The following is a 22,579-nucleotide window of genomic DNA, read 5'->3' as shown; positions in this document are numbered from 1 at the left end:
TCGATGCCAGTTTAAACACAGACCCCCTTGAATTTTTATTACCTGACAACTACCTCCTGAAAAGAACCCCAGTTTATACCTCATAAGAACAGTTCTACAACATACAAAAACTTATGGGATGCAGCTAAAACAGTCCTTACAGGGAAATATATATCTATAATTACCTATAGCAAGGAAAAAGAATGATCTTAAATCAATAACCTAATCTTTCTTCTTAAGAAACTAAAGCAAAGAAGAGCAAGCTAAACCAAATAAAGCAGAAGGGAGGGAAATAATAAAGATTAGAACAGAAACAAATGAAACAGAGAATTGAAAAACAGAAGAGAAAATCAACAAAACCAAAAGTTGATTCTTTGAAAAGATCAATGAATTTGACAAACATTTAGCTCATCTGAGCAAGAAATAGAGCGATGACTCAGATTACTAAAGTCAAGAATTAAAAACAAACGCTATTCACCTTACAGAAATAGAGAGAATTATAAATGAATACTATGAATACTTGTATGTCAACAAATGAGATACTCTAGATGAAATGAACAAATTCTTAGAACGACATAAACTACTGAAACTAATGCAAGAAGAAATAGAAAATCTGAATAGGCTGATAACACAAAAAAATTTAATTAGTCAACAAACAATTCTCACAAGAAAAGTACAGACCCAAGTGGCTTCACTGGTGAATTTTACCAAATATTTAAATAGAAATTAATACCAATACTCACAGACATATCCAAAAAATAGCAGAGGAGGTAATACTTCTTAACTCATTCCTTGAGGCCAGTATTAACTCTCATACCAAAACCAGACAAAGACATCACAAGAAAGACAAACTACAGACAAATATCCCTTATGAATATAGATGCAAAATTCCTCAGGAAAATACTAGAAAACTGAATCCAGTAACACAAGAGGAGGATTATACACAATGACCAAGTGAGATTTAGTCCAGGAATGCAAGGTTGTTTTAATACACAAAAGTCAATCAATGTAATATATTATGTGAATATAATACAGAACAAAAATCACATGATTATCTAAGTATACTTCCTATCAAAATCCTGTCTTTTTTGCAGAAATTGACAAGTTGATCCTAAAACTCATATGGAAATTCAAGAGAACTGGAATATCCAAAACAATACTGAAAAAGAAAAATAAAGTTGGAGGACTCACACTTCCAATTTCAAAACCTACTATAAAGCTACAGTAATTAAAACAGTGTGATACTGGCATAAGTATATTCATATTGCTTAATGGAATAGAATCAACAGTTTAGAAATAAACCTTAAGTTTATAGTCAATTGCTTTTGATAAAGGTGCTAAGATAACTCAATGAGGAAAGAACAGTCTTTTCCACAAATTGTGCAAGGATATCCAGTTGCAAAAGAATGAATTTGGACTCTTATGATAGCCCATATACAAAAATTAACTCAATGTGCTTCATAGACCTAAATGTAAGAGCTAAAATGATGAAACTCTTAGAAGAAAACAGAGGCAAAAATATTTGTGACCTTGGATTAGGCAAAAGTTTTTTAGATATGATATCAAAAGCACAAGCAATGACAAAAAAGTAGATAAATTGAGCTTTATCATTTGGAACTAGTATTCATGATATAGAAAGAATTCTTACAACTCAATGAAACAGAGAAATGTAATTTATTTTTAAAATGTGAGAAATATTTTTCTCCAAAAGAGATACAAAAATGTCCATAAGTACATAAAAATGTTCAAAATCATTAGTCATTAGTTAAATGCATATCAAAACCACAACAAGATACCACTCTGCATTTGTTCAGATGGTTATAATAGAAAATGGAAAATAACAGGTGTTGATACAGATGTGGAAAAATCGGAAGCCTCATGCGTTGTTGGTAGGAATGTTAAATGGTGAAGTCCTTTGGTAACAGTATGGTAGTTTTTCAATAAATCAATATATCTATTTTTATGCCAGTACCCCCTACCCTTCCTTTCTGCATTCCTTGGTCCCTCCCACTCTCTCTTCCTTTTTCACTTCTTCTCTCCTTTCCTTTTGGATTATCTTTTATTGGATTTTAGAATCAAGGTTTGCTACCTAGTAAAATAGACTAGAGGAATTTTCTTTTTCTATAATTCAGAGTAGTTTAATAAATATGAAGTATTTGTTCTTTAAGGTGATATACAATACAGCCATGAAAACTATTTGAATTGGTAAAAAGATTTTATATTTCTAAAATCCTCTGTGATTATTAGTTTGGCCAGATTTTCTTATTTTTCTTAAGTCAGTTTCTTATGTTCATCCTTCTACTTGTGTCTTTTCTTTTTCAATAATTTCAACATTCTTTTTATTGATGCCATTTTTCTTGTTTTGGTTTATTATAATTTTTTTAACTGTTTGTCAGTGAATATTTATTTCACATTAAGTTGTTTTTATTTGATAATAAAGGCTATTCAGCTATCATCTGAGTCTTATTTTAGTTGTGCCATATGAACTAGAGTAATGTTTCTAAGTACTTCTGAAATAATTTATAATTTGTTTTTCTCTTGGATTATTGAAAATTTTTAATTTTTAAAATTAAAAAAATTTTTTAACATCTTTATTGGAGGATAATTGCTTTACAATGGTGTGTTAGTTTCTGCTTTATAACAAAGTGAATCAGCTATACATGTACATATATCCCCATATCTCCTCCCTCTTGAGTCTCCCTCCCACCCTCCCTATCCCACCCCTCTAGGTGGTCACAAAGCACTGAGCTGATCTACCTGTGCTATGTGGCTCCTTCCCACTAGCTATCTATTTTACATTTGGTCACTACCAAATATATGCCCGTGCCACTCTCTCACTTCGTCCCAGCTTACCCTTCCCTCTCCCCGTGTCCTCAAGTCCATCTCTACATCTGCGTCTTTATTCCTGTCCTGCCCCTAGGTTCTTCAGAACCATTTTTAAAAAAAAATTTTTAATTTATAAAATTTTTATCCTTTAATATAAGCTCTTATTGGATTATATTTAAAGAATGAGACCTATGAAATATATCCTTTTTAAAACTTTTAGAATTTTTAAAATGTTATGTAAAATTGATGTATATTTTTCTATGAACATAAGAATATATGTTCTCTGTTTTTAATGTACTATTTTATATATACTTATATATTCAAGCAGTTAATTGAATTAATTAAATAATTAACATTCTTGATATTTTAACTGCTCACTCTGTAAAATTCTGGAAAAGATATAATATTTTCCTATAATTATATTTTAATCAAGTTAATCTTTTTATCCCAGTTCTTAATTTTTTTAAATTTTCATGCTTCTTGTTGCTTAAAAAGTATTACCATTTTATCTTTTTGATGAATTATATCCTTTGCCAATATGTTACAATGTCCCCCTTTTCTATTTCTATGTCATTAGCTTTAAATTTTACTTTATCCAATATTAATTAATTATGAATATAAATATTAAATATCTAATCTTTTAAATCTGTTTGCATTTACCTCTTTTTTAGTTTTGATAGTCCATTGTCACTGATTTGGATGTAGTTTTCAAAAACAACAAAGAGCTGCTTTAAAAATAAAACAGTTTGGTTATCTGTCTTTTGGTAGGAGAAAGCAACCTTTTACTATTTATTGAAATGGTTGAAAGGCTTGCTTATATTTCTTCTATCTCATTTTATTTTTGCTGTTATTTTATTTTTGTTTACTTAAAAATTTTCTGGTTTGATCAAGTTTTAGTTAATTCTTTTTTCCCTCTTACATATTTGAAGTTTCATGGCTGTCAAATTTGTTGGTATAATGCATTCATTCATTGCCAAATTAAAGGTGAATTATATTCTCACCATTGAGGGTACATGGTGAACAAGAGAGTTAAGGTGTTTGCTGTCATGAACTTTATATTCTGGTGGAGGCTGACAGATTATCAAACAACCAACAATAAGTAATCACTTAATATACAAGAAAATATAAGATAAATACAGTGTAGAGAAATCAAATAGCAAAATATAATAGCAAGTGACTGAGAGGCTTCTTAGAAGTATCATTTCAGTTTTGCCATCTTCCATGCTCTGGCAGGTGCCTCTTATAAAGGCACAGTCACCATCTTCTCAGAATTCCCAATGCTTTTCCCTTTGCCTTTCTAGATAAGTTTACACAGACACATGTACAGATTTTTATTTTTTTTCTCATTTTAACATAATGTACATATGGAACTTGCATTGGGGAAAAGAGAACATGTGTGTTTCAGTAAGATTAATTTTTTTCCTTCAGCAGAACTGAATGTTTTTCCACTCTGACATTTCATTAATTTTGCTTCAAGGAAAAGAAATGAGTCGACTGAAAGTGGAAAAAATGATAGTAGTAGCATATTGTGGTAATATATTTATTTCATGTCAAATTAAATCAATAAAAGATGTTAAGATTATCTTGTAATACTTCCATAATTTTGTGGATATTTTGAAGATTTTTTCAAGAAAGTTGGCCAACAGCTGATTTACACCATAGTTGCAGAATGCTGATTGATATCACAGCTTCTGACAAAATATTATAATTTTGAGAGAATAAAATGCATTAAGATCAAAGCAGTACTATTAATTTACTTCAGGTTCAAAATTTGTCTACCTAGCCCTACAAGACATAAGAATCTTGGACAATTGAGACTTTCATTTCATCATTAGTAAACCTTAATTTATTTTTATATTGTTTGCAATAGAGTGTTAAACAATACTTTCAAAGTCTTAACTATTAATTTTCCAGATAGTTATCATTAATAATTCAGTTTTTATGGAAAGCTGGTTTTCTTAACCCTTTAAAAAATCACTGGGATGTTTTCAAGAGTACAATAACATAAGAGTAATTAAAATTATCTTAAACTCTTACTTGACTAGAGCTACTTCAGACAAATTTTTGTGTGTCTGTGCAGCTCTAAGAGAAAATCCATATTTGGCTTTATTTGTTATATTACATGATAGTTGGTTTGATGTTATTTAAAACTGAGATACTAAGCGCTTACTGGGTTTTTGATTAGTAACTGGCAAACTTCAAAAGGCCTGGATATTTGGTTTGGATAAAACTTGATTAGTTTGGATAGCTATTCAGATTTCCCCCCAAATCTCCTACGGCCTCTTTCCAGGTCTTCCCTGTCTGAATATTTCATTTTTCACCCATCTCCCAAGAGACTGAATTTCATGTTTTTAGGAATGCAGTTCCTAGTTAAATATTCTTGAAGCCTGTCTTTATAAAGATTGACAGGTCATATGACCAACTATTTTTTAGAACCTTTATATTCATCATCTTTATACATAGATACTTTTCTTTTCCTATTATCAGAATCATGGACTTTTAGAACTATATGGGAAGATTTGAGATCATCTAATCAATTCTAGTTATACATGTTAGGAAAATGAGTTTTCTAAGGTCCTTTAAATATGTAAGCTCAGTTGTTAAATGGAGTACAAGTAGTTCAAATAAGACTGTTGTAAGTGATAAATCAGATAATATACTAAAGATATCTGGCCATATTAGGCTACAGTCACGTACACAAACACACGCCTTTTACTTTTCTTCCTTCTTTTCACATAGAGTGAGTTAGTGGATAAACATGGACTGGACTCTGCCTCATGGATCCTCTTTTGACCGCAATTCCTAAAATCCTCTTCCTTATTTCTCTCCTGATCTAGAACCATTTCCTCTTTTTTTCCTTTTCCTTTCCATGATATTTATTTTTCTCTTTGCCTCTTCAATCTTTGCCTTTCTAGTCATATGGGTTTTTTACCCATATATTGTTTTCTGGGATTAATAGCCAGAATTTCAAGAATGCCATCAATATTATATATTGTTCAGTTCTTAATAATCCATCTCAAAGAGATGAGCAGAAGGATGTAAATTATATACTATGTGATTTTTATGTTCAAAGATATTCCATATAGAAATTATATGTGTTATAGAGATCATTGATAAGCAAATATTTTCCTTTTGATTAGAGTTACTGATTGTAGAATATTTTCTATGTATCAGCTACTATGTTAAGCCCTTTGTACAATCATTTTTATAATCCTCATAGATTTCTAATGAAATGCATATTTCCTCAGTTTGGAACATTCTGCCTCCTGATTGTCACACAGGAGGATTTTCCTCTGGTTTCGCCTCAAAAATCTCCTCCTCAGAGAAGCTTCCACAATATCTCATCTGAAGAGTGTCCCAGGCTCTCCTTAACACATCATTTACTTTTATTTCTTACTACCTATCATATAAATATATAAAATTATCTTAGTTGCTTTCTTGTTATTGTTTTCCCTGCCCTGACAACTGTAATTTAAGCCCCATGATATCATAGATCTTGTCTGTCTTGTTCATTGCTGAATTTCTAGCACCTAGAATGGTGCCGAGTACAAATGGATGTTCAATAATTATCAAATGATTTCGTGTTACTTCAACTGAACCATATCTAGTAAGGCTGATTAACTTACGCAAATTACAGAGCTAGTGAGGGGCAGAATCGGCTGTCATACCCATGTTTCCACCATTTCAACATCCATGTTCCTCACCACAACCTTTGATTGCTCTCAGACTATCTTTGGATTCTACCTGAAAAAGAAAATGAAAACAAAAGCCATTACATTCTTGTGTGTGCCAAGTCAGGGTCACACACTTTCAAATATTCTAGACAAAATTATTGCTAAACAGCCATGCATGTTTTCCAGATTCTCATATTTATTACAGATATATTGTAATGATTTAGCCATTAATGGGACATTCATTTCTTCCTTTACTTATTAGGAAATTTCAAAGAGATCCTTTCGATCCTTTTTTCATATTGTGATCTAAGACTGTGACCAGTTTTTGAACTTCTCTTATGTTTATTCATTCAGTACTCTGTAGCCTACAAAATAAATTATAATAGTTCATTGGTCCAAGAATTTTTGCACTTAATGTTTATGACATACATTATCAGATCTGACTATGGCATTTGAATAATTTGTGAGGTACCCAAGCTTCCAGTACCCTTAAAATAGTTTCTGATTTATTGTTATGACTATCTGGGAGCTGGAATTTATTGGTATTATGTTTTCAACATCACTGGTACCACCACGTTATTACCCAAAGAATTAAGATTTCAGTCCTTGAAGGAGAAAGATGTTGGCATTTCCTTCTCTATAATTCATCCATGAATGAGCATCAACTATTTATGAGTAGAAGGAAGAAATTAGAAGTGTTATCTTTTATCATTAACTGAAAACAGAAAGATACATTATTTGTTGTTTAAAGGGATTTTCAGTAAATACATTTGTTTTATATTTTGCTAAGTTGTTTTTTTTAAATGGAAATTATGTCATAGAAGCAATTTTATTTTTAGAGCCTTTTAATAGGTAAAATAGAGAAGTTTATTAATGATTAGATATAGATATATAAGAAAGTTAAGTATACCAAATAAAGCAGTTTAAATCTATCTTATTCACAATACTGGGGTGAAAGAAACTCAGAAGACATGTAATTCCAGCTACTCAATTATATAAATGTTTTCAATTGGATTGCTAGAAAAAGATTTTAAATGTCATCTAAAAATAAAGGTTGTAAACAAATTACCTTTTAATCTCCTTTTCTGAACACTGATTGATTTTATATAAAAGTTTCATGAAGAAAATATTTTGGTATATGCTATTAGGTCATTGTTTCCACATAATTTGTGGTTACTATAGGTAGACTCTGTTAAGGAAAACAGAGGCTAAAGGCTACCTACAGGAAATAAAAATACAAGAAGTTGAAAGAGGCTTCTACTTTATCAAGATAGTCATAATCCTGGAACTACAGAACATTCAGAAAGATTTAAAGTTTAAATTTTACTCTAATTGATATTGAGATTTTTCCTCAAAATATTTTTAAAATTTAAAAATCTGTATATATTTTAACTGTTTTAAATGAAACTAATGATATATTGTTGAAAACATACATGGAAAACATTTGAAGTATAGCTTTATGATGTAGCATATTAGAGTATTCTGGGCTTACGTGGCTTTCTAAAATAATTTACAATTCATTAAACTGATTTTACTATGGAAATTTTTTTTACTTGAACCTCTATTCTTTGATTTTTCTAAAACATATTTGAGAGGTCAATGTTACTACTTAGTGCCTATTTCAACAATATTTCAACATTGTGAGGTCTGCCTCTTTGTAAGGTCAGCCGTAGTATTTTATGATTATTCCAGATGAAAATGTTATTTGATATATTTCATTTCTTTTGTAAACTAGTAGCTTTTCCTAGTAGTAATATGACTTTAATTTATTTAAGTACAAGAAGATATATGTTTGCCAGCATAAACCTGAGAAAGCCAGCCATCCGGGACTTGTTTTAAAAGCAGAGTGCTCTTAGAGGCTATAGTAGAATTAAGGCCAACCAAAGTAATTTTCATTAGTTTTCTTGGTTCACCTGTATTTAAATAGTAGCCAAACCAACTTTGTAGAAGTATTTGTAAAAACTGTTGTGGCTCACTATGGGACCAGCTCTTTCAAAGTGCCTCAATGATAATGTAGGAGTTTCCAGGTTATTTGGGATAAATTTATTTAAACTGCTTATCTTGACAAGGATACTCTCTTTAAGCTGAAGAGCCTATCTCTCTACCCATGATTGTCTGAAAATCTACTCTTTGCACTTACATCTATAATGCTCAATGTTGAATGTATGCATATTGAAATATTTCTCCATTATGTCAGTAATATTTAGATGTTAAGTGTGGGTACTGTTGGAAGTTCTCTTAAATCATAAAGGTGCTTGGAGATGACATGGCAAACTAAGTTAGTTTTAATAAAAAGTTTAAACACTATAAAGATTTGGTTTATTATACTGATACATGAGGGGAATCTGTATGCAAAGTGGATCATTTACAGCTTTCACTGAAATTAAAGTTTTTAATTTACCTGAAACATTACCTGTGCATTTCATAGAATTACAAGGTATACCTAAATGAGGTAGAACAATATTGATATTAACTTATGATTCTCCAATTTTATTTTGACTTGAGTCAAAATTTTATTCTGACAATATATGGGAAAAGTAAATAACTGAGCTAAAAATGGTTATGATAAAACTTTGGTGTTCAGGAATATGTTGCTTACAGTAGTGTTTCTTTTTTTTTTTTAAGAAGATGTATGTATTCATACAAATTGAATAATCTAAAATAAAAGGAAGGCTTAATGATTTTAAGAAAAATTTCTAAAGCTAGAATTCTAAAAAAGCTTTTTTCCTCTTTTTTAATTGAAGTATAGCTGATGTACAATATTATATGTTAACAGGTGTACAACATAGTGATTCACAATTTTTAAAGGTTATGCTCCATTTATAATTATTATAAAATATTGGCTATATTCCCCGTGTTGTACAATATTTTCTTGTATTATTTTATGCATAATAGTTTGTACCTCTTAATCACCTACCCCTATATTGTCCTTCCCTACTTCCCTCTCCTTACTGGTAACCACTAGTTTATTCCCTGTATCTGTGAGTCTGCTTCTTTTTTGTTATATTCACTAGTGTGTTGTATTTTTTAGATTCCACATATAAGTGATATTGTACAGTATTTGTCTTTCTCTGGCTTATTTCACTTAGCATAATACCCTCCAAATCCATCCATGTTGCTGCAAATGGCAAAATTTCATTTTTCTTTTTATGGCTGAGTAGTATTCCACTGTAAATATATACCACATCTTCTACATCCATTTATCTGTTGATGGACACTTAGGTTGTTTCCATATCTTGGCTATTGTAAATAATGCTGCTATGAACATTGGGGTGCATGTATCTTTTCAAATTAGAGTTTTTGGTTTTTTTTGGATATATACCCAGGAGTGGAATTGAAGCAGGGGACAAATCAGAATCATTTATGGAAAATCTCAATGAACATCTTTATACACAAAAAAACTTAAACCAGAGCCATAAATGAGAGCAAGGCCTTCGGAGAGAAACAGACCTGGCTTTGATTTTTAACCTTGTGCCTTACTAAAAATATAAAGCCGGATAATTTTCTCAAAGCCAGATCACAAACTTAAAAGCCTACAATGACCCAGCAAAACTGAAATGAGAAATTGGCAGGATGGGGACTTGGTGATCTGGATGTCTGTGCCTCATCCAAACTGGAAGTCACTTGTTTCCATGCTCAGTGTTACTAGATCTTTTGATTTCCAAGAGAAGGTGGATATATGTATTTCTGTGTTCAATCCTCTGGTTTTTAAGTTTGGCAAGTAATTAAAATATTCTAAAAATACATCTTTGGCTGAGATTCATCCTGTGGGCACCAGATTGTGTTGTATACTTTCATATTAATCAAATAAACTTTTATTTATTTCCTCATAAGGAAGAGGATTTTTGTGAAGATTAATGAGATGTTAAAGTTCCTGACATGTTGCAGATCTTTAATAATGGTTGGTTCCCACTGAACTTTCCTACTCAGTTTTCAACTTCTTTTCCCTTATCAGTAGAAACAGTTAATAAAAGCTGCATCTATTGTGCAGTTTTTAGCTTTTGTGTTTATTATGAGATATGGATTTAGCTTTTGTATTTAATACACTGTGTTTAACTATTCAAAACTATCAAACAGAAAGTATGTTTCCTTTATCAACTTCTGGAAAAAATATTTTCACAAGGTGTCTACATAAATGGAAAAGGCATGGTTTATATAATTACTTAAGCTACTTTAAAGATCCATGAAGTATTCCTTGGCAGATTCTTCCAATCCTTATGGTTACTTAATATCCATATGACAAGAGACATATACATGACAACATTAAGCCACTATTAAAGATAAATGAAAAAAGTTAAAGAAATGCATGAAGATATAGACACCATAATATTAATAAAAGTTTTCCCATTCTGGTGATTTTTACTTTCTTTAAATTTGTGTGTCTCTTTTCAAAGTTTTATGTTGTGTAAATATTATTGATATAATTAGATGAAATAATAAAGCTATTCCATCTAGATAAAGAAATATGAATGAGAACTATTTTAGAAAAATAGATCATAATATATTTTCTATTTGTAATATAAAAGTATTTAATTCACTTTCACTTGAATTAAGCTATAGTTAAAGGAATTGAAGTGAAACTTAAGATATTGTCAGAGTAGAATAAATATATTTTTGTTCAAGTGATCTTAATTACAAAAAGATGTGTCTAAAAGTAACAGGATATATATTATTAAGCTATTTTTAAAAAGAAAAAAAGAGGATACACTATATTCAGAGGAACCACTGGATGATTAGGTTGTAATAGTGAATCATTATGTGTGATAAATGTAACTATGACAACTCCTCTGGTCAAATAAATGAACTTCTTTTCAAGTAGTCCTCTCTTCTGAAATTTTTCTCATGAATACTATCCATAATATACTTTTTAGATCCAGGAATTTCCTTTGTTACTTTATTCTCTTTGGCTTCTCTCTTGCATTTATCTTTATTGATTACTCATGTCTTGGTACTCCTATCCTTTAATTTCCATCATGTAATAAATTTCTAGTACTTTTCCTTTCAATTTCAGCTGTTGTGGTCAGGCTGACTTCCTGACTGTCCTACAAACCCACTTGAGTTCATTTATATGTCAGGTAAAAGATTTATTGTTTTTAACCATGGGCCCTGTTAAGATTTACAAAACAATAACATAACAAAAACCCAAGATTATTAACTTTTAAATTAATTGTAAAACTTGAAAGAAACCCTTCAGGCAAGAAGATGAGTTAATATTTTAGAAATTATGTACCAAGGACTACATTGGTACTTAATAAATAACTAATAGACATTTAGTATTTGTTGAATAAATGAAAACAAGTTATATAAAAACCATGCCATAAAAGGAGGGAAGTTACCCTCTTCTTATATTGCTTTAGAGTAAATACAATGTATTATTTCCATCAAGAGGACCTTAGTATGGTGTCCCATACATAGGAAGGAATAAGAAGTAATGTAGAATGTTTCTCTGGTCTATCTGGTTTTGGGGTTCCTGAGGCTTTTGTCTTTGATAACATTAGATACCTTTCAAAAATAAATGGTTGTGCCCTGTTGAAAAATGGGCAGAAGAACTGAAAAGACATTTTCCCAAAGAGGACATGCAGATGGCCAACAGGCACATGAAAAGATGCTCAACATCGCTAATCATCAGGGAAATGCAAATTAAAACTACAATGAGATATCACCTCACACCCGTCAAAATGGCTATCATCAAAAAGAACACAAATAACAAATGCTGGTGAGGACGTGGAGGAAAGCGAACCCTTGTGCACTGTTGGTGGGGATGTAAATTCATACAGCCACTGTGGAAAACCATATGGAAGTTTCTCAAAACTAAAAATTGAACTACCATATGACTCAGCAATTCCACTCCTGGGTATATATCTGAAAAAACCAAAAACACTAATTTGAAAAGATACATGCACCCCAGTGTTCATAGCATTATTATTATTATTATTTTTTATTTTTTTTTTTTTGCGGTACACGGGCCTCTCACTGTTGTGGCCTCTCCAGTTGTGGAGCACAGGCTCTGGACACGCAGGCTCAGTAGCCATGGCTCACGGGCCCAGCCACTCCGCGGCATGTGGGATCTTCCCGGACCGGGGCACGAACTCGTGTCCCCTGCATCGGCAGGCGGACTTTCAACTACTGCGCCACCAGGGAAGCCCCATAGCAGCATTATTTACAATTGTTTAGATATGGAAGCAACCTAAGTGTCCATCAACAGATAAATGGACAAAGAGGATGTGGTGAATACACACACACACACACACACACGCGTGTGCGCGCGCAATGGCATACCACTCAGTCATGTTACAGCAACATGGATGGACTTGGGAGAGTTATGCTAAGTGAAATAAGTCAGACAGAGAAAGACAAATACTGTATGATATCATTTATACATGGAATCTAAAAAATACAACACACTAGAGAATATAATAAAAAAAGAAGCAGACTCACAGATATAGAGAACAAACGAGTGGTTACTAGTGGAGAGAGGGGAGGGGGAGGGGCAACATAGAGGTAGGTGATTAAGAAGTACAAACTATTAAGTATAAAATAAGCTACAAGTATATATTGTACAACACAGGGAATATAGTCAATATTTTATAATAACTATAAACAGAGTATAACCTTTAAAAATTGTGATTCACTATATTGTACACCTGTAACTTACATAATATTGTACATCAACTATACTTTTATAAAAAAAATTATTGTAAAGCTTATCTGAACTGAGAAAAGGTAAAACTGACCAGTTAGAGTGTTCTGGTTCCACAGCTTTAAATGATGTTATACCATTCTAAAACTGTTTGGTGCTGAAAATATGTTCAACTTCAGTTTATACTTGTTGACTTTTTCTTATATTGATAGATTAGATGAAAAGGAAAGGTCAAAGATGGCAAAGTTGGTCAGCACATACTTCAACTAGAATTGAGCATGTGAGTATGAAAAATATCAGCTGTCATTCTTGGAAACAGAACTAACTGTGGTATTTTAAGAGGTGCATTCAGATTGAATCAATAATGACAGCAAAATCTTATTTCAAATTTAGTTTTATTTACAACTACACTTTTACATTTAATTCTTCTCTGATTTCTGTATTTTTGGGGGGGTCTTTCCTTAGTTAATTTAATTATTATGTTTGTTGCTTCTTGCAGGGAACTTTTATGAATGATCTAAATTCTGATTTTCAGTGCACACTGTGCTCTTTAGAAAGGTTGGATTAATGTGTGTTATATTTTCTCTCTTTCCATTTTCCGAAGCTTACTATTTTAAAAGTTTTTGCAGCTAGAGAATCTAATGATAAATCACCTTACTTATGAGTAAATTTAACAAATGTTGGCTGGTGGTAATAACCCATTAGTTATTAATGATAAAATGTAGAGAATATATACCTGTATCATAAATGCTCACTGAATTGAGAATGATACAGTCCTGAGATTCTTACAACTATATTTATTAAAGTGTCAAGTAATAAGAATCCCAGTATGAAAAATGTATTACTTAATTCCATAAGAAATACAAGTTGAAACAAACAATTTTGTATGGCCTAAAACATCTGTCATTAATAGAGGCTATAATGATTTTTAACTAGCTATATTAGTCTTTTACTGTTAGTTAAACAGAGGTTCTAGAAATTAAAATGACAAAAAGGAGACTTACATTGCCACAAATTTATGTTAATTAGTATCTAATGAAAATCTTTCATTTTTCAATGCCAAAATATCTGAGCCAAGCTTAAGAGATTTTTAGCCATGATTAGATTATTTTCCAGTCATAAAATGTGTCAAACTGTAACTTGTGTTTATTAATATAGCTCTCATTTTTATAAACTAGAATAAAGTCTATGTACAATAGCAAGTAATTTAAAAAACTAAATATAACTCTATAAACTTTGATTTGGAATTTCATTTGGATCTTATTTCTTAAAGCCAAATAAACTCACACATCATAGATTTTAGAATTATTAAATACGAGTCTAAAATTGGACAGCTTTTTGATTCTCTATTGAATAATCCAGGTCTCAAAGTAATCTATGTGAGAAAAATATGGACTATTTGCAACATTATGAAAGCTTTATGAAGGTTTATTTTCCAAGAGGAAGTAACCAAATTTGACCTTGTGTATTTAGTTGGCTGAGCAATATTTAAGATACATTTCCATCCTCATAAAGATGTATCACATTAAAAAGTCCAACTTTTTGCCAGGGGTGGGATGGTGGTGGGATGAATTGGGAGATTGGGATTGACATATATTCACTAATATGTATAAAATAGATAACTAATAGGAACCTGCTGTATAAAAAAATAAATAAAATAAAATTCAAATAAATAAATAAATTGTAAAACAAATAAAAAAATAAAAATACAACTTTTTTGACAATTACCTTTTATTATAGAAATTCTGTCAATTCTGTTTGTCTCTTAATGTTTGAATGCTGATAAGCTTAAAGAAAATCTATATTTGAGAGTAAAGTAAATAATTTGAAACAAATCCCACATTCTATTACCATAGATACTCTAGAAATATATTGTATATTATTTTATTATTTCCATCTGCTTGTTTTGGCTTTGGTTTGGTCTTCTATTTTAGCTTCTTCAGGTGGAAGCTTAAAATATTGATTTGAGACCTTTGTGTTTTGTTTTAATTTAAGCGTTTAATGACAAAAATTACCCTTTAGGTATTGCTTTAGATTCATTTCATAAATTTGATATGTTGTGTTTTCTTTTTTTACTCAGTGCAAAATATTTTATGACTTCCTTTATGCTTTCTTCATTGGCCCATAGTTTCTTAAAAGTGTTGCTTAAATTATGAACATTTGGGGGGTTTCCAGACATCTTTCTAATACTGATTTCTAGCTTAGTTCGATTGTGATCATAAAACATACTTTGTACGACTTAAATTTTTAAAAATTGTTAATGTTTGTTTTATGTCCCAACATATCTTTGTAGATGCTCCATGGGCATTTGAAAAGACTATATATATTCTTCTGTTTTGAGGTGGAATGTTGTATAAATGTCAATTAGGTCAAGTTGGTTTATAGAGCTGTTCCAATTTTTTTTATCTTTACTGATATTCTCTCTTCTGGTTCTAACAATGATTCAAAGAGAGTTTGTTGAAATCTCCAATGATAAATGTATCTTTCTCTTTTTAATTTTATCAATTTTTGATTTTTATATTTTAGAGCTCTGTCATTGAGTGTATATAATTTAAGATTAACATATATTCTTGATGAATTGACTTCTATATCATTATGTAATATCTTTCTTTTCCCTGGTAATATTTCTTATTCTGAAGTTTACTTTGATATGATTTTAATTATTTCAAGTTAGTTTTGATCAGTGTTGAAGAGTATATATTTTCCTTATTTTTATTTCTAATTTATTTGTGTTTTAGTCAAAGGGGTTTCTTTTTAAAAATTTTTAACAGCTTTATTGAGGTATAATTAATTTATAAAAAGAAATGTACATATTTAATGCGTACAATTTGATGAATTTGGAAATATGCAAACACCCATGATACCATCACCACAGTCAAGGCAACAGACATATCTAGCACCTCCCAGAGTTTCCTGTGTCTTTGCTTTTTCCTTGATTGTTTGTTTTTGGGTAAAAACACAACATGAGTTACCCTCTTAACAAATTCTCAAGTGCACAATTTATTGTAACTATAGGCATGATGTTGTATAGCAGATCTCTAGAAATTATTCATCTAGTATAACTAAAACTTTATACCTATGGAAAAATAACTCCCAATTTCCCTCAACACATTACCTATGGTAAACAGTATTGTATTCTATGTTTCTATGAGTTTGACTATTTTAGATTCCCAAGTAAGTGGACTCAATGGGTACATATCCAAAAGAATATTGAGGAGCTTTCTGCATTCTCATGTTCACCACAACATTATTCACAATAGTCAAGACACGAAAATAGCCCATGTGTCCACTGATAGATGAATGGCAAAGAAAGTGGAATACTATTCAGCCCCCCAAAAGAAGGAAACTGTCATTTGTGACAACATGGATGAACCGGGAGGACATTAATGAGCAAAATAAGCCAGTCACAGTCACTGTTTAGTATAACAAGTTCCTCAGCTCTTCTTATATACACCAAATTGTGAGATCCACTCTGCTAAATGAACCCAAATAAGTGTTTCTTGTAGAGAACATACATTTGGCTATTCCTTTTTCATCCAACTTGACAATATCTGCCTCTTAATTGAAGTGTTTAAACCATTTGCATTTAATATAATTATTACTTTAATGATAGGACTGGTGTATCTACCATCTTGCTACTTGTTTTCTATTGTCCCATCAGTTTGTCCCTCTTGTTTTTCTTTCACGGCTCTCTTTTGGACTGATTATTTTTTATGATTTTATTTTATCTCCTTTATTGGCTTATTGGCCCTACCTCTTTTTTTTAAGTGGTTGATCTAGAGTTTGCTATTGCATCTTATTATAATTTACCTTCGAATATAGTTTATGCCATTTCCTCCATCTCATCTTTTGTGTTATCATTGTCATACATTTCACTTCTACATATGATATAAATCCCACAATACAGTATTGGTATTTTCGGTTTGGACAGTCTTCTATCTTTTTAAAGTGAATAAGCATAAGGAAAAAAATCTTTATGTTTACCTTCATTTTTACTGTTTCTGGCACTTTGCCTTCCTTTGTGTAAATTCAAATTTCCATCTGGTTTCATGTTCCAGAAAAGTAGTGCAGGTCTGCTGTCAATGAATTCCCCCTATTTTCTTGTCTGAGAAATATTTTTAATTTTATCTTAATCTTTAAAAGATTTTGTTTCTTTTTTTGCTGGGTATACAATTCTAAGGAGCCTTTTTTCTATCAATATTTTAAAAATGTCATTTCATTATCTTTTGGTTTGTATAGTCTTTGATGAGAAGTCTGCTGTAAATTTTTATCTTTATTCTTCTTTGTAATGTTGGTTGTCTTCAAATATTTCTTCTATACAGTTTTTAATTTCTTCTTTGGGGACTCAAATTTCATGTATATTAGTGCATTTAATATTGTCTTCCCCCTCTTGGGTATTCTATCTGCTTTCTCTTTTCTTTCTATTTTTAGCTTGGATAATTTCTATTGACCTATCTTCAAGTTCAATGCTTTTTTTCCATAGCTATAGCCAGTATGTTGATAAGCATGTCAAAGGAATTCTTCATCTCTGATACTGTGCTTTTAAAATTTATGACATTTCTGTTTGACTCTTGTTTTACAGTTTCAATAACACTGCTGAAAATTCCTATCTTATATTGTATATAGTTCATCTTTTCTGGAAGATCTGTTAACATGTTAATTGCAGTTATTGTAAAGTTGCTGTCTGATAGTGCCAACATATGGAACAACTCTGAGTATGATTTTATTGACTGATTTCTCTCTTGACAATAATTTTTCCTTTGCTTTGTTGCATGCCTCATAATTTTTGTCTAAATGCTGGATATTATGTATAGAAGAACAGTTGAGACTGAGGTAAAAATTATTTCCTCTCAGAAATCAGCCCATCTCTTCTGTCAGGTTGTTAATATGGAGGGTTGAGTAAATCTTGTCAGTACTTGAGCTGGGTTTGGATTTGGCTGTTGCTACTTAAACCTTTATTCATTACAGGCTTTAAATTCCTATTGTGGTGGGCTGTTGTTATCCTGTGCTAGGAGTGATGCCTGGAGTACTGGAGGGTTTTTCTCAGTATTCTTGTTCCACATTCACCTTTCAGTAGTCCTCCATGCCTATGCTACAGAGAGGATATCTCTCAATTTTCTTACCTCACCCCAGATTGCTGTTGATTGCTACTCATGTTAGGGGAAGAGGGTGCTATATTATCCTGGTCTAGCCTAATTTTTAGGTAGGATCTCTGGTCCTGGGCCTTGGGAGTAGAGTTTTCATAGTCCAGACTTTCTAACTCATGCCAGTCAAACCCTGCCTTGTATATTGCACATGTCTTGGGTGGGAGAGTGTTTCCTGCTTCTTCCCCACTGGTAGCAGACGTCTGCTTTGTATCAGTGTAGGATCTCAGGTCCAAGAGTTTTACCTGCCCTCTTTCATGAGCAGAAAGATTTTCCTTCTTCCCTTTCTACTTATCCCCCAGAAACAGTGGAAGTGTTTATGTCCTGAAGATAGGGGGACTTCCTAATCACTCCCAGAAGCAGATGGGTTATGCCTCTACCCCTCCCCTAGAAACAGGATTTTTGCCTGGATCCTAGGGACGTAGCACTTCCTGTCTCTATTCCAGCAACTTAATGCTTTTACTTTTTATAAGAGAAGGATCTGAGAAAATACAAAGTTTTGTATCTGTTCCCCAGGTGTAGCTGAACACCTGCATACTGATGTTCCTGAGGGAAGCTCTCCCCAGTTTTCTACCATGACCTTCAATTTTCATGGAATTGGCTCATGGAAAAATGTTTGTGAGTGAGTGTAAAATATACTTGTTTCGAGGGATTTCAGTTTTTCCAAACTTATATGCTAGTCCATTCTCAGCCTTTAAGAATTCGTTAAAGTTTAGTGTGATTTATTCTTACCCACTTCTACGGTGACCATCTCATCCTCTCATGTCTTGCCAAAGGTGAAAATTTGTGTGTACTGTTTCTCCTCAGAGAGCTTGTCACTCTTTGGAACTCAGATCATTTGCTTGCCCTGCAACTTCAGCTCTCCTATGGAGTAAAGAAAATGTAGATTTTGACTTTTTTCTTGTTGTTAGGATGATAGCAACATTCTCTTGTGGTTTTCTGAATCCTAAGCAGATGCAGAACCTCCCTGAGTCCCTATAGTTGTTTTAAAGCAGGCTGTTAGCAGAACAGATGCATTAACTTAGTAGAATTAATCTTAGCAGAAAAGCAATAAAACATATTTCACTAAATTTGAGACTTAAAGAGTACTAAGCATAACTTTAAAATAATTACAATATTGAAATATGGTCAATAAAATTATAGAGTTGTACATAAGAAAACTGGCTATTGGTACCTGGAATTGTTAATGCAAATAATGAATTATGTGACATTTCATATATTTCTATGGTTATATTCATAACAAAAATATTAGTTATACCATGTTGATCAGATAAGTTTCTTGGAGGAAGTAGAATGTAAATTTTATATTAAATGATATGTGACTTGAATTAGGCAAGAAAGAGGGATGGGCAGTCTGGGTGAGAAAAACAGCAAGTTCAAAGGCATGAAAATAGAAAATGAGTAGTGAGATTATGGTATATTAGAAAACTATAAAGATACTAGCCTTGTTTGGTTTATCTATATCTGAGGTTGGCAAACACAACCATGAGCCACATCCAACCTGCAGCCTGTTTTTGTATGACCAGTGAGCTAAGAATTGTTTTTAAATTTTTAAAAGGTTGCGAAGAAAGAAAAACAAGATGCAAGAAAAAACAAGAAGGATAAGAGATAAAACAAGTTGAAAAAGAGGAGACTGAGACTATATGTGGCTTGCAAAGCCTAAAATGTGTACTATCTGAACTTTCACAAAAGAAGTTTTCCAACCCCTGATCTGTGTAGTTTTCTTATTGTTTGTTATTCTATTACAGAGAAATAGAAATCCCCCTTGAATTTTCAAAATTTATACTAAATATAATTGTCATATTATCTAATTCCTCCCTAATTTACTTTCAATTGATTTATTGAATTAAACTTATAATTATACTTTGAACTACTATATTTTTTGCACAATTCAAAACGTGTTTTTTACAGTTCCAGTTCATTAAATGTGGATTTATAATTTAATAGATCACATATTGCTATCTAGTTTTTACATTGCCCTTTCCTTTGTTTATTGGTGAGTCAGATACAATCATAATTTCATTTTGCAAATTGCCATAAATCCATGATGTACTTAAGGGGTTTGACAGGACCTCCAAGGAAGAGACAGGACCATGAGATGACCATAATGTATAACAAATTGGTGAAACGATAGATTGACACTGGATTGTTTTCCATGAAGATAGTTTTGACTTTCTAATTTCTTCCATGTCCTTCCTTTTTTTGTTTTTGTTTTTTTTTAAACTATTCCTATTTGCCATCTTCCATCAGATGGCTGAGACAACCACATCAATTAGACGGGGCTGATCATCTAAGCCCTTTTTCTCTTCTCTCTCTTTCTGTTTGACAGTGACAATGCTCGTTCATACACCCTCAGAAGATGTGTGGTTATAAGAAAATAAAAAACTAAATATGATATTCTGATTTTTTCAGGTACTGACTTTTAAAAATTAGTTTAAAACAAATAGAGTGTCATTTGGATGATAATTGTGGGATTTGATTAAAGCATTTCATACTTGTCTCCATTTTAATGGACAATCGATAACTATTTAAAAATAACAAATTATGTTTTCATAAATATTGCTTAAAATTTAACTCTTATGTAGTCAGATCCTCAATCAAAAACGTGTTCTTAACAAATAAAATATATCTTACAGCATGCTTTTAACTGTTTCACCTGCATCTTCAAATATGCCATAGAAATAACTTCATGGGGAACTTCAGTTTGTTATATGAATCTGTTCAGGGTTTGGCATGCAGAGGGCAGAAAGACCAGGAACATTACTTTCTGACACCTGTTGCTCTCAGCAAATAGATACCAAAGCACAACTAGAAAATACCTGCTCTTTGTTTCAGATATTTTAGAAAACAGCTTATCAATCTGAAAGCCAAATCAGATATTGTTCAGTCCTAGAGGTAAAGATCAGAAAGATAATGTAACAGTCAAAGTAAGAATAAGGACAAAAAGGAACACGAGTTTGTCTTTATTGGTCTTCTTTTATTAGTGGATTTTACCCAAAAATTTCATAACAGGCTTTTTGCCAGTTCATTCCTTGGCTCTGTGACTTTGATGATTGCTGGCACCCCCATAAACCTAATGGACTTCATGGTGAGGAAAACTGACTCGTTGTTAAGAAAAAATGTTAAGATAAACTTGGTAGGTTTTCTGTTAAGACATAGAAATTTAAACCTTGGATTAAAAACTCAGCAGAGGAAAAGAAAACACATATTTTGACATTCAACTTTCAGATGTGGAGACCTCAAAATTATATTAGCAACAACCTGTTAACTAATGGTCATGGTCCAAATATTTAGGAACAAATCCTTCAGGCTTAGAAAATTACTAACATTGGCTTCTCAACCTTGGGGTCAACAGTAAAACTGCACATTTCCAGCCTTCATCATTTTCAATCAAGACATTAATTAATTTATTTTTTACTTGGATAAAGAGGTATTAGTAGAAAATAGTATTGTATAATTCTAAAGATCATTTCTAAGAAATGATTGATTTATGCTATTGACTAAATTGTATCCTTCTGAAATATATACATTGAAGTCTTAACCACTAATGTTACTTATCGAGGTAGAGTCTTTTTTTAAAGATTTTTTTTCATGTGGATCATTTTTAAAGTCTTTATTGAATTTGTTACAATATTGTTTCTGTTTTTATGTTTTGGTTTTTTGGCTGTGAGGCATGTGGGATCTCAGCTCCCCAACCAGAGATTGAACCTGCCCCTGCATTGGAAGGTGATGTCTTAACCACCGGACCGCCAGGGAAGTCCCAAGAAATAGAGTCTTTTGGAGATAATTAAAGTTAAATGAGTTGATAAGGATGGGACCCTAGTCTGATAAGACTGTGGCCTTATAAGAAGAGGAAGATCTGTGTGTGTGTGTGTGTGTGTGTGTGTGTGTGTGTGTCTCCTGCATGTGAGAACACAATGGGAAGGCAGCCATCTGAAAGCTAGGAAGACAGATCTTACCAGAAACTGAATCCTGCTGGACATTGATCTTGGACTTTCCAGCATCTAGAGCTGTAAGAAAACACATTTCAGTTGTTTAAACCACTCAGTCTATGGTATTTTGTTATGGTAGCCTAAGCTAACTAAGACAATTAATTTGCATTCTGTAACTGCCTTAATTTTATCCAAGATATATGAGAATAAGTACTTCCTTGAAATACTTTAAAAGTCTGCTCCCAAAGTAAAAAAATCCAGCAAAGAAAATAATAGCCTAGAGATGTTGATAATTGATCCTGCAGTTAAATCACCTTTCGGAACTATTCATACCACGAAGTGCAACTGCCTTTTATGGTTAAGGGTGAGCATAGAATGGCTTTC

General features: G+C 31.9%; 1 long non-coding RNA gene across 11 annotated transcripts in view; it reads right to left on the bottom strand.

Moving 5' to 3' along the window:
- The window catches only part of LOC111168920 (uncharacterized), an 89,872-nt gene that overhangs the window by 21,667 nt on the left and 45,626 nt on the right, over positions 1 to 22,579 (bottom strand). For 8 of the 11 annotated variants that reach the window (XR_016395196.1, XR_016395197.1, XR_016395195.1 and 5 more), the window contains 3 exons: positions 22,223 to 22,273; positions 18,996 to 19,127; positions 6,432 to 6,549 (listed from right to left, as the gene is read on the bottom strand). This is a non-coding gene — a long non-coding RNA (uncharacterized LOC111168920). The other 3 variants (XR_016395190.1, XR_016395198.1, XR_016395199.1) reach the window with 2 other exon arrangements.

The sequence above is a fragment of the Delphinapterus leucas genome, chromosome 12 (assembly GCF_059928025.1).
Source record: "Delphinapterus leucas isolate spDelLeu-1000000601 "Yukka" chromosome 12, BTC_Dleu_Yukka2, whole genome shotgun sequence".
NCBI lineage: Eukaryota > Metazoa > Chordata > Mammalia > Artiodactyla > Monodontidae > Delphinapterus > Delphinapterus leucas.
Note: the sequence above shows the minus strand (reverse complement) of the source record. Positions and strands in the feature narration are given on the sequence as shown.